General features: G+C 44.0%; 1 long non-coding RNA gene across 1 annotated transcript; it reads left to right on the forward strand.

Annotated features, from left to right (window-relative positions):
• Positions 1-9,683: 9,683 nt before the first annotated feature.
• On the forward strand, positions 9,684-11,617 carry LOC147728790 (uncharacterized). The gene is made up of 2 exons (XR_015309391.1): positions 9,684-9,990; positions 11,324-11,617. It is a non-coding gene; the product is annotated as an uncharacterized LOC147728790 (long non-coding RNA).
• Positions 11,618-11,821: the final 204 nt, after the last annotated feature.

An 11,821-nucleotide genomic window follows, 5' to 3' on the forward strand; every position in this document is an offset into this window, starting at 1 on the left:
CTATTCAATCTTTGATTCATCCATTCCCCCTTTCACTAATTCATCCAGCCATCCCTTCACTTACTCACTCGCCCACCTTTTCATATTAATTTTGAGCTGAGCCTTTTTGAGAAGAGGCCCATCAAGAACTTCACCCCCGCTGCAGGAGACATTCCAGGACTGGGACAGAAGCCACCCAGGGCTGAGACAGGATCCACCACATGCGGGGACAAGAGCCATCACTTGAGGGGGAACTGGATCCACCAGGTTGGACACAGGGGTGGGTATGCAGTATTCTAGTATCATCTTGGTCTCTTCTAGGGTGGGGGAGGGCTCCTTACCAACTCCTGGATAAGACAACGAGAAGACAGGCTCTGTTTCCAAAATGTTAGTTTTGCCCCCTCCCCCCCACACTGATGGACAGTACTGAAAGGAGATACTCCAAGAGAACTGATTTAACTGATTGTCCTCCATACTTTGTTAATCAGTGTTAGTGTGATTGTGCCATTTCTCTATTTTCTTACCATATAGACTGCATGTTTGAAGAGTCGAGGTTTGTTTACAATTTAGTGACAGTAATTACGCTCTGTGAAGTGAACCATGTGCTGCCTCGATGTAATCAGGGCCGTTCTAGGATATTTGGAACCCTGGGCAGAAAGGGAATGTCTCACACCAATTGAAAATTCAAGACCCATTCAGTGCTGTTTGCATCTGAATAGATGCCCCTGCTCCGAAGCTGCCGCCCCTCCCTCTGTCACCTTCAGCACCTCTTAACAGCTCATCAAGGGCTGAAGGTGTGAGGGTTGCCATCCCGCTGTGCCTCGCCAATGCTGATGGGTATCTGAGCCTTTGTACTGCCTCGGAGTCTGTTACACCCGACCTCAGCAGCATCGCAGTCAAGAACGGAGGTGGGGGCCAGCTGTGTCGGTTGTGCGACCAGTTAAAATTACGGACAAATGGCGTCCGTTAACAATCCTTCACGGACAACGGACAGATGGCCCAAATTACGGACTGTCCGTGACATTTACGGACGGTTGGTCACCCTAACTGGCGGGCATGTGACCAGATGTGTCAGCTGCACATCGGCCCGCGGAACCAGGAGGCAGTTGCCTTCTCATGCGTGGGATAAGACCCACTCGTCGCCAGTGTACCATGTGGGCCTCAGGCCCACATGGTACTAAATAACACACACCGACAGTGAGCAGTGTACTGTGATAACTGGCCTCGAGCACGTGCGCTCAGCCCCTTTTATTGACCTGGTCACCCGACTACCCCGGTGGTGGGTAGGTGTACAGTGTGGGTTACACTTTCTAGAACGACTAGAACGTGTCCCGCAGGACACTACAGTGTGCTCTCCGCGGATACTTTATTGTGAAGGTGCGTTTGTTATCAGTATACACAGCTTTGGCTGTCAGCACCCAAGTCAAACAGGATTACTGTAGAAGCCATCCCAGAGTCATTGAATGATCATCCCACTACTCTAGAAGTCGTTTTCACATCCTCAGACATCATCAAGCTCTTGAGGTCATCAGCAGAGCTTGGAAAAGTGAGCCTGATGATTTGAGGATGAGTTGAAAATGAGTATCTGATGACGCCACACGGTGTGATTGTTTCTGATGATCAGAGGATTAGCAGTCGATGACGTCTCAAGATAAAATGGTTCCTGATGATTTGAGGATGCTTTTAAGATGACTATCTGCTTACTTCATAGGCACTCACAAAATTAAACTGGCCCTGATGGTTTGAGGAGGGCTTGCTTATTACTTGAAGAGCCTTTCTCTGTTCTAGTTTCATTTTTGTCACAAAAAATAAGCCTTAGTACTAATTTAAGAATTACTTGTTGATTAATGAACAATGAACACCGTTTAGCTAATTCACAAGTTTTCATTTACATACAAATAAATGTTGCTTCATACTAATGGGGTCTTCACGCACCAGGAACTTGCACCACTGATGTCACCGTGCGGTAGCGCTATTCAATGAAACTCATAGCTGCCAAGGTTTCAGATTGCTACGAGTGACATTTTCATAATTTCAGTGAAATTTTGAGTGACATTTCAATGACTACGAGTAACACTTTCTCGCAGGCAAAAGACAGCAATTAAGACACGGCAAACATATAAATATCATAAGGTATATCAGTTTGACTGTACTCTGTACATGTATAACATGTTGCAGATGTTGTACAAATGAATCCGAGGAAGGGCAAGTATTCTGTGATTACTAAGTATTTTCTAAATGATACTATGGCTATTACCAGTAAATGACCACCGCACAAAATAAATGACATAAATTGTTTTTTGAGGTGGAAACTGGACTCATGTTCGTTGCTTTTTGTCGCAGTTTTATATAGCGTGCATTGGAGCACTTTACATGAGCAACAGTTAGATCAGTGAAGGTCAGATTTAGTTTTAGGACCAGTCACTTGTGAATATTTACACGATGTTGAGCCAATGCTCAGTCTTGAACCTGGTTCCTAAGTTCTAAAGTCTGCAGCTCTAGTGATAATACCTCATGCTCTCCAATGTCTTGTGTTTGATTTAATGGCTTACAATGTTACTCCAGCTGTAATAGGAATGTAGATTGCATATAGGTACACATAAGAACTGACTTATCGGTCCTCCCATCTCACAGCCAGTAAAAAACACGCCATGCAGAATAAAAACAGTGCTCCCAGTCCCATGAAGTGAATGCTTCTTTTCTGATGTTCCCTTTTTAATTTAATGACTGCTCCCGTTTGTGTCTTCTGCTCCTGCCTCTCTTGCCATAATTTCTGTGTGTGCTACCCACCGGGGCACCACCACCGCCTTCCTTACTGCTGTTGGGAGGGGAGAGCATGTGATCGCTCTCTCCGTGGTGCGCCGTAAAAATCGACTGGCAGCCTGCCTGCCCGATCACCTCTACACAGTACACTGCGAGGGGTCGCACCACCTCGTCTTGGGTACTGGGGGGCGGGGGGGGGGGGGGGGGGGGGGAGGTCAGGTACAGGCATCTATGCAAATTAATATTAAGGATACTATTTGACACGTGGTTTGTTGATTCTTTTGTCTGGACATCACCAGAGAAACCGAGCACCAGACCAAATCAAACAGGTCTCCAAACTGAACAGTCTAGCCAAGATAGTGTAGTGATTAAAGCCTCAGTGCCTGTGTCGCCAACGAGTGAAATTAACTCACTCTGGGTCGGTCAGTCACTCTCCGAGTCTCTCCCCCCCCCGTCACAGGGGCTGGTAAGTTATGTGCATACACGGGCACGCCAGGGGTTTAATTAAATTGCAGCGCTGCCGCACACTGCAGAATGAAGTCAGCACAGACTGCGCACCCGGCGAAGAGGACTCGACTGACTTAGATTGAGTCCCCGGACGTGACGCACTGGGGCACCCTGGTGTGCCACAGTGATTGACAGCCATTACCATCGACTGCTGAGAGGGCAGGACCCCGTCGGTAAATCATTGGCAGCAGTGAGAGAGAGTCAAAGGAAAGCCGCGCGGCACCAGTCAGGCACTATAGTCTGGGCAGATTTCAAGCAATTTTTAACCCAAAGCAGAGTCCCAGTTCACTATAGGTGCTGACTGTGCTTTGAAGCGGGCGGCAATTTGTACGGGCCGCCTCGTCGTGGCCGAAAGGCCTCCACATTAATTCTGATGCTCGCCAGCTGGCTGGAGTAATTTGTAGGATCGCCTACTTTTGCATGAAGGAGGCAAGTTAGGACATCGGTTGCCATTGCCAGTGCTTGGTGATTACACACCCATAATACAGTTTTGTAGTCCTTTCACTATTTCCTGAACTACACAGTAGTGCCTCCTCTGCATCGGACGGAAGCGGAAGTTGAGGCACAGGCTGCAGGGTATCGACTGGAAGCAGAGAAAGTTCTTCTTCGTCACCGTGTACGGATTCGGGGAGACTGTTGGCAAAGAAGAGATATTTACTCTGTTTTTTCGGTATTTTAGCTGTGGGGCATGGGGAAGAGGCAGCAAGGGCAATGGGTTTGATTTTTGTCACCTCTTCTCGGACTTTGGGTTTATCGGAAAACGCTGTCCTTTGTTTCAAAGGCGGGAACCCGCTACTCTAAATATTCGGCGCTAAAATGTAGCGCTTTGTTTGGGAGAGGTGGTAGAAGCAGGAGTCTACTGCTCCTCTGTGCTTTAATTATTTTGTCGATCTTCTTGAAAATGTGCAAATGGAACCACGTAATAGATTGCATGAATATGCTTGCACTTTGAGACACTGCGGCAAATGTGTTTGTGTGTGGGGGGCAGGTAATGTTTGTTTACATCTCAACACAACCGTGGAGCAGACTCAGGTGAGTTTTGTGCTTAATTATTTCTAAGGTGCACATGGACGCCTGTCCGAATGACTTCATTTTGAAAGAGATGGCAGTAGAATTATGTGTCTTCTAGCCTGATCATGTAATATAACTCTTTCAATATTCAGAACCCGATCTCAACCAAAGTTTGATCCCAATGGCATTACAGGCACTTTATTATCTCGCATCAGGAGCACCTATGGTGATACTACAGAAATATATTTTAAATTCAGCACACCTTAACCCACTTAAATAATTATTATTGCGTGTATTGGACAGCACAACTAGCCACTATTGCAGCATGCCAAGTATGCTACTACCGTGTCATCCCTCAACCATACATATTAAATACCTATCTTTAATAATGCATAGCTACACTTTTTTTTCTCTCCTACACCCAGCTTTTCTTTCTCACCTCTCTTCTATCCTTCTCCCCCTCATGCTCTTCTCTGTTTCCGAGTTTCCCCTTTCTCTCTGTTCTCCCTATTCTCACTGCTTTTCATTTTTCAGTTTCACGTCTTTTCCTCATTCTCTCTATTCACACCCTTTCTTCTAGGACTGCTCTACTTCCGTTGCCTCTCACTCATTTCTTCTCCTCTTTTCACTTTCACGATATTCCACTCCAATCTTGTACTCCCTATCTCTGCTTTTCCAAGTTCTCTTCAAATTCTTTGTGTGCCTTTGCATGCATCTCTTCTCCATTTACATTCTTCCTCTTGTTTTTCCTTCTTGCACATCTTTCATGACTTCCATCTGTCTGCTTCCTTCCTTTGCCACTCTTCCTTCCTACCCCCACATCAGAAAGTGTTTACACGTTGCAATACATGCCTGATACATTAGTACAATGATAGTTCATGCACTGTATTGTATTGTAATTGATTTATATAGCGATTACTACCCCTAAGGCATCAAAGCACTTTTTCGACGAAGGGAGAGACTGCGGTAAGAGTGGAGCGAGTGATCTCAACTTAGCAGAATTACTGGCACTAGAGAGCAGTAACTGATTATGGAATGGGCAAAAGTAGCACATAGCCAGTGATGCAGTTGACAGAGGGATGAAAGGGGTATGTGACAGGATGGCCTATAGAATCATTAAAGTCATGACAATTGTTTGTGGGCCTTATGATTATTTGTAGAAAACAAGTTGCTTCTGGCTGCAATTAAAATACTCTCCACCTCCCACACTTTCAATACAAAGTTAAAGCAGTGTTTTGAAAGAAGAAAAGGCTTCCATTACAAAATTCAAATATGTTGTCCGAAGAGACCAGGTGCTGCTGGATGTTGGAGAGCACAGGTAATACGGTGGCTAGAAGACATGTCCTGTGTCTTTTCAGGGTAAGTGTCGCTAGGCTGGGCCTTGACTGTGAATGAGAACTCCAGTGTCGCCATACCTTTTTCTGTAGCCTTTAGTCATGCATGGTTGTTGCTTTCTTCAATACCTTCTGTATGCTTCTTTCCATTACACATCAAGAAGCTTCACTGCAAAGTATCTATTACCTGGGCTAACTCACCAGTGCCAGCAGCCAGATTCACTGACTATCTTACCTGGTCCTACGATGGATGGTATATCTTCACGTTTCTGACTCAGTAACATGTCCTCCATATGCAGACTTTAACAGCTGTCAGTCCCATGTAATAATCAAGTATGCAAAAATTGACAGATGGAATGCTTAAATTAATCTCAGCCACTGGTAATTACTCGGGCCACACCCCAATCATCTTCATTTTCCACACCATTGCACCTCAGTTCCAGCAATATGCAAATCAGTCTCGACCCTGTACTAGTGGGAACAGTTGAGCCTGAACTACCAAGCCAGGGCCCCCCCTTAACCGGAACACAAGCAACCCAGGACCGGCTTTGTCCAAGTTAGGGTCCTTCGGCCAGGTATAGCAGAATGTCTGGACGACACAGTGAAGTACACAAAAAAAGTGATGGATGAAATGCTTAAATTAATCTCAGCCAATCAGGGTGAACCCAATTATTTCACTTTATTCCATGGCATTTTGCATTCGGTTTCCAGTCCTCTACGATCTTATGTCTTGCAGTCCTGAGTTGCTTCCACTGAACTAATTAGACTATTACACCATGTATCAAAAATGTGTAGTTTAGAAGCTCAGGATTGAGAAAGTGTCCATAATGATGGGGAGTGAGATTATTGCCTCTTATTCCTAAAACGACTCCTATGCCTATTAACACCACTCACATCTTCCCTTGTCACTTTGCTAAGCCATTGACATATAGCCTGGGCCTCTAAGCTTCTTAACACTGATTAGTACTGGTATCACTCAGTAACTCTTAAGATGCTCTGACTACATGTCAACATCCAGTCAACACCACCCTTTCCCCTACACCATTTAGCCACAAATTTTTGTTACACCAGAAGCATTTACATTACCCACTTACATCAACCCTCACTCACAATTCCAAGAAGTTACTAGGCTTCACTTGCACACACCACTAGATCAAGATTTGTACAATCGCGACACTGCTCACTCTCACCATTTAAATAGTCACTGACTGACTCCCTCACTCTCACTGACTGACTCCCTCACTCTCACTGACTCACTCACACTCACTAACTGACTCACTCTCTCTCATTGACTGACCCACTCTCACACTCTCTCACTCACTGATATACTCTCTCACTGACTGACTGACTCTCTCTCACTGACTGATTGACTCTCGCTGACTGACTCTCTCACTGACTGATGGACTCACTCACTCTCACTGAAAGACACTGTCATCATTTCAATGGTGCAGCAGGTGCAGTGACACCAGGTTCCAAAGCTCTAGGAACCCCTCCAAACACCAAATATTGCAATATTTTACTACTAAACAGACAGTCACAAGTGCAGCTACCTTACCGGCAAAAGGGTCATGATTCAAACGGTGCAGCAGGTCCAGTGGCACCGGGCCTAAAAATTGTCAGAACTCCTCTAACATCAAATATTGCTATGTTTAACTACTAAATAAGCAGTCACAAGTGATGGTACCTTGCAGGCATTAGGGGCATGATTTGAACGGTGCAGCAGGTGCAGTGGCACCGGGCCAAAAGTTATCAGAACTTTACTAAACACATAATATTGCTATTACATCAATTAATTCTGTTATTTCCCTCTTTCAAAAGTTTGCTATTGCTTACAAGCACTAAACCACTAGTAACAGCACAGTATTTTGCCTTTTTGTACATAAATGAGTCATAACACTTTAACAGTTTCTGTAACTTATATTGTACAACTACTCAGCAACCTAGAACTCACAACAAAATACCAGCCTATTATTGCTCACATAGGTGAAACCTAATGCGTTTACCAATGCTTGTTGGAGTAATCTGTTCTGCAAACAAACTAAAAAACTACTACTGATTTCCTAACTTCTTGTGTATGGCAAAGGTTTACACATTACTCTTCCAGATATATTAACAATACGATTCTACAACACTTTACTCCACTCTCCTACACAACTCCACTTTATGCCACTCCTCAGCAATCTAGTCTACGCAACACTTAACGCCACTCTGTTCTACACCACTCCATGACACACTGTCGCTAGAATCTATGCTACTTCATCACATTGCACTTTTCAACATGCAACTCTTCTTTACCCCACTAACTTTTAGCCGTGCTGAACAGCCACGCTCCTGTACAATATGGCTAAAACTTATTGGCAAAGACAATAGCTCTTGCAAAGGCCAGACCATTTGGCTTTGCCAAAGATATTTCATTTTTACCGATACTACAGACCATCGACATCCGAGATGCATTCTGTGTTTAAACAATAATTCACTGCGTTCTTACTCGTGCAGGTTCCTCTTTTTAAATCGTTTTCATAGTTTCTGTTCCCTTCTTTTGCTCCAGTGCAACATCATACACAGGGAATGGCTGTCTCCTAATAATAAGTGCAAAGTGCGCAATGATATGCTTCATGCAAATAGTTGGCCCAATTCCTTCTGTGTTCTTTTATGGAGAAAAGATTCATGTTATGTCCGACGGTTTACTCTCTTCATTGCTGCCTGAAAGTATTTTTGTCTTGGTGGTTTTTGGTGTGATTCCCAAAGTATTGCATTGTTACTTGAAAGTACAGTAATCCTTTGTACACTAAAGTAGCATTTAATTCAGCGTTAGCATTGATTTTAATACCAGCGCCAGGACACCTCCAGGTAACAGAGCGCTCTACAAATGTGCCAAATAAATAAATAAATAAAAAATACTAGATGGGAAGTTATTCTATTTTTTGCAGTTTTATATAGCGCCAACTCGACCCGATGGTATTGGAGTGCTTTACATGAGCATCAGTTACATTATATAAGGGCACTTTCATATTTTGTAGGCGCAGGGAGATTAAGTGATTGCCAAGAGTCACATGATGTTGTGCTGAAGCCAAGACTTGATCCTGGTTCCCTAGCTCCAAAGTCAGTAGCTCTGGACATTTATTTGACATCCAGGGGCCTATGTAGGAGAAAATGCCAGCGCGTGGTGCTATGTCAAATTTGGCAGCGCTGCGCTCCGACATTTTCTAACTGCAGGGATGCGCAGTATTTACAAAAATACGGAGCACCCCTGTGTTTCTCCTAGGGCTGGCGCAAAAAAAGCTGCCTAGCGCCAGTACAGGCCCCTTGCAGCCAAGTTGCAAGGGTGCCTGCGCTGCAGGGGCTATTGTTTATGTGCAGCAAGGGACACTTTCCTGCACATAAACAATCAATAATGGCAATTTGCTGTTTCTATGTGGGCTGCAGCACACAGAAAGAGCAAACAATGAGGAGAAATAGATAATTTCTTGTTGTGTCACCATTTTAAGACCAGGAATTACCTGGTCTTAGTTTTTGCTCTGCACCGGCTTTGTAAATCTGGGCAGCGTCAAAAAGCAATGGGTGTTGCAGTGGAAGGCCCACAGCAACACCCATTGACCGCCCCTTGGCTGCAAAGGACTGTGGCAGAAAGCAGTATATTTATAAGGTGGAGTTAAGCCACATTAAGTGGCTTAGCACCATCTTGTAAATATGGGAAATGGAGCATGGGAACGTCACTGGAGTATCAAAAAAGTGACGCTACGGTGGCAAAAGGGGCTTGTAAATATGCCCCCAGTGCGTTGTAATCAGGGATTTATAAAACATAGGACTTTATATATGTTTGACCTCACCCTTAGTCTACATAGGCAACAGATCTTCTATCCTATGCTTTTTTTTCGCCCTCTCTCTCTCTCTCTCGTTCTCTCTTTCGCTCGCGCTCTCTCTCGTTCTCTCTCTCCTGCGCTCTCTCTCTCTCCCTCCTTCGCTCTCCTTAAGAAATCAGGAAACAAACATATCTATTTTCTCTTTAGAGCCAGCCTGTGTTAAAAAGGAGAAACAAAAGAATAACCATTTCTCCACTCTACTTGGATCAGATAAATCAGATAAGTACCTATGTCCTTCTAAATATGTATACCATCATCCTACCATATACCAGATAGACGAGGATTCTTTGGTTAAATATATCTTTCTTCTCTCATTGTATTCTGTACAGGACGAGAGGCCGAAGAAACTCTGGTGCGAAGAAACAGCTACACAAGCATGTACCTCTGGCGAGGGAACACAGAGGCGAAGGAACCCGGAAGAAGATATCAACGACCTGGGAGAGGAAGACCCGCGTGTCAGGGCTGGAACATGTCAGAGGTGTCCAATCAAGGATCCACAAATTCCTGACTGCAGGACAACAGGACCCGAACAAGTAAGTCAACAGCTCACAGGGAGTGCAGGAAATGCTAGGCAGAGCTGTGACTTATGCAAAGCACATTCTTGTCCCGGACTTCCCAATTTATTCACACTTCACTCCACCCTGCTCCCTGTCTGCAAATGGAGAGGGTGCGACTGACAATGCCCCTACCCTGCTGTCCTTGAGTCTGAGTATGGAGCTCTGTGCCTGAGCCTTGTTCTATCTAATGCCACTAATGGTGTGTGTTTAGGGCCTTGTTTTTTGTGAACCAGGTTTTCTGTAATTGATTATGGCAAACTTCAGAATTACTTCTTTTAGATGCTGAAAGGAGGATGTAGCGTGGATCCTTGTTCAACAAATTTGAAATGATTTAATAGTTGCAGTAAGGCAATTAACATTCAGTCGAGCTGGGATTGTGACAATTCATTATACATTGTGTTGTATGTTTGCATATGTGAGGTTGTATCATAACTGAACGATGACTCCATCATTGCTTAACAGCTGTCTGCAAAAGAACAATAAGAGCAATGGGGGTGCCTTGTAATTTCTTAACAGTTTGTGCTGATCTTGTGCTACAAATGGCATGCAAATCTGGCGCAAAGCCTTGAGTTGGGATTTCATTTGTAAATCTGTAGGTCCAGGTGTGAGGTTCTCAAACTGGATGAATGAGTGATAGCAAACTGCACTTACAAAATATACTGTGCTCGCAGCTTTTATTTAGACTGGATCAACTCCCTAATAATTAGATCAGTTGGTCCTGGTCCTAACACTTGGTAGTAAGCTCCTTTTTTGATTTCTGGTCACTATGCTAGTTTCTTAGACAACTGTTTTCCAAATATGATAATTGCAAGTACAGTTCAGACTCACCCTGGCTGCCTCAATGATGGTTTTGTAAAGAAATCTGGCACTGATTACTTTCTGTTTGCAGAGGAAGCTTGCCCGCGTCTAGTGAACAGGACTATGGCCCATGCTTGTTTTAATGCATCTACATTTGTACAGTCTTTATCAAGTACCCCAGCATTTCAAAAGGGTGAAAGAGCCAGAGAAGACACACTGCTACTTGGGGCTAGAACTGTCATTGTGGACCAGGGGCTCATAGTTCATAAGGGAACTTTTTTTTCTTCAGCTTCTGGCCCCCTCTTCATCAATGCTTTGCTCTAAGCTGTGCAAAACTTTGACCAAGTGGCCTTAATGTTTCACTTAGGAACCATGTAACCCTAACCATATCTCATCTGGCAGACTGTATGAAATAATGGAATTGGAACTTTTGATAGGCAGCCCAGCCGTATTAAAAACCATAAATAATGGTGGGAACATGATACTGATGTATGTTATTTTGTTTTCCCAGAGTTTATGAAGTCTGTGTGCAGGGCCAACGGCTGGTCATCACTGGACAACAGAAGTATGAGAAGGAAGCCGGCTATAAAAATTTGCAATGCCAGAAGAGGATTAAGAAAATCTCTGCATCTAGAATCAAGCCATGAAGTTGCTGGTTTTCGTTGAGCTATTTGTTATTGTTGCATTAGTCTGGCCTTTCTTCCCCAGATCTTATTTTTTTTCTGGATGTTTTCTCTTGTTTGGTATCCTGGCCCCTGTGGGGCCAAATATGTGCTTTAGATAAATAAAATTACATTGAAACCTCCCTTTTGATAATGTTTTTCCTTTACCACTATTTTGGTTAGTGTTTTGCAAATGGTCACCATGTCAAACAGCGTCCGATAATGCTCTGTACCTCTAAAGAAGGCAAATCCCAGTGAGTCAGGAGTATGGGAGTAGTGGCACATGTTAAGCTGATCTGAATGCAAAGGTATAACATTGCTGCAGGCCACTTCTTTTGTATAAAGGT

The sequence above is a fragment of the Lissotriton vulgaris genome, chromosome 3_1 (assembly GCF_964263255.1).
Source record: "Lissotriton vulgaris chromosome 3_1, aLisVul1.2, whole genome shotgun sequence".
NCBI lineage: Eukaryota > Metazoa > Chordata > Amphibia > Caudata > Salamandridae > Lissotriton > Lissotriton vulgaris.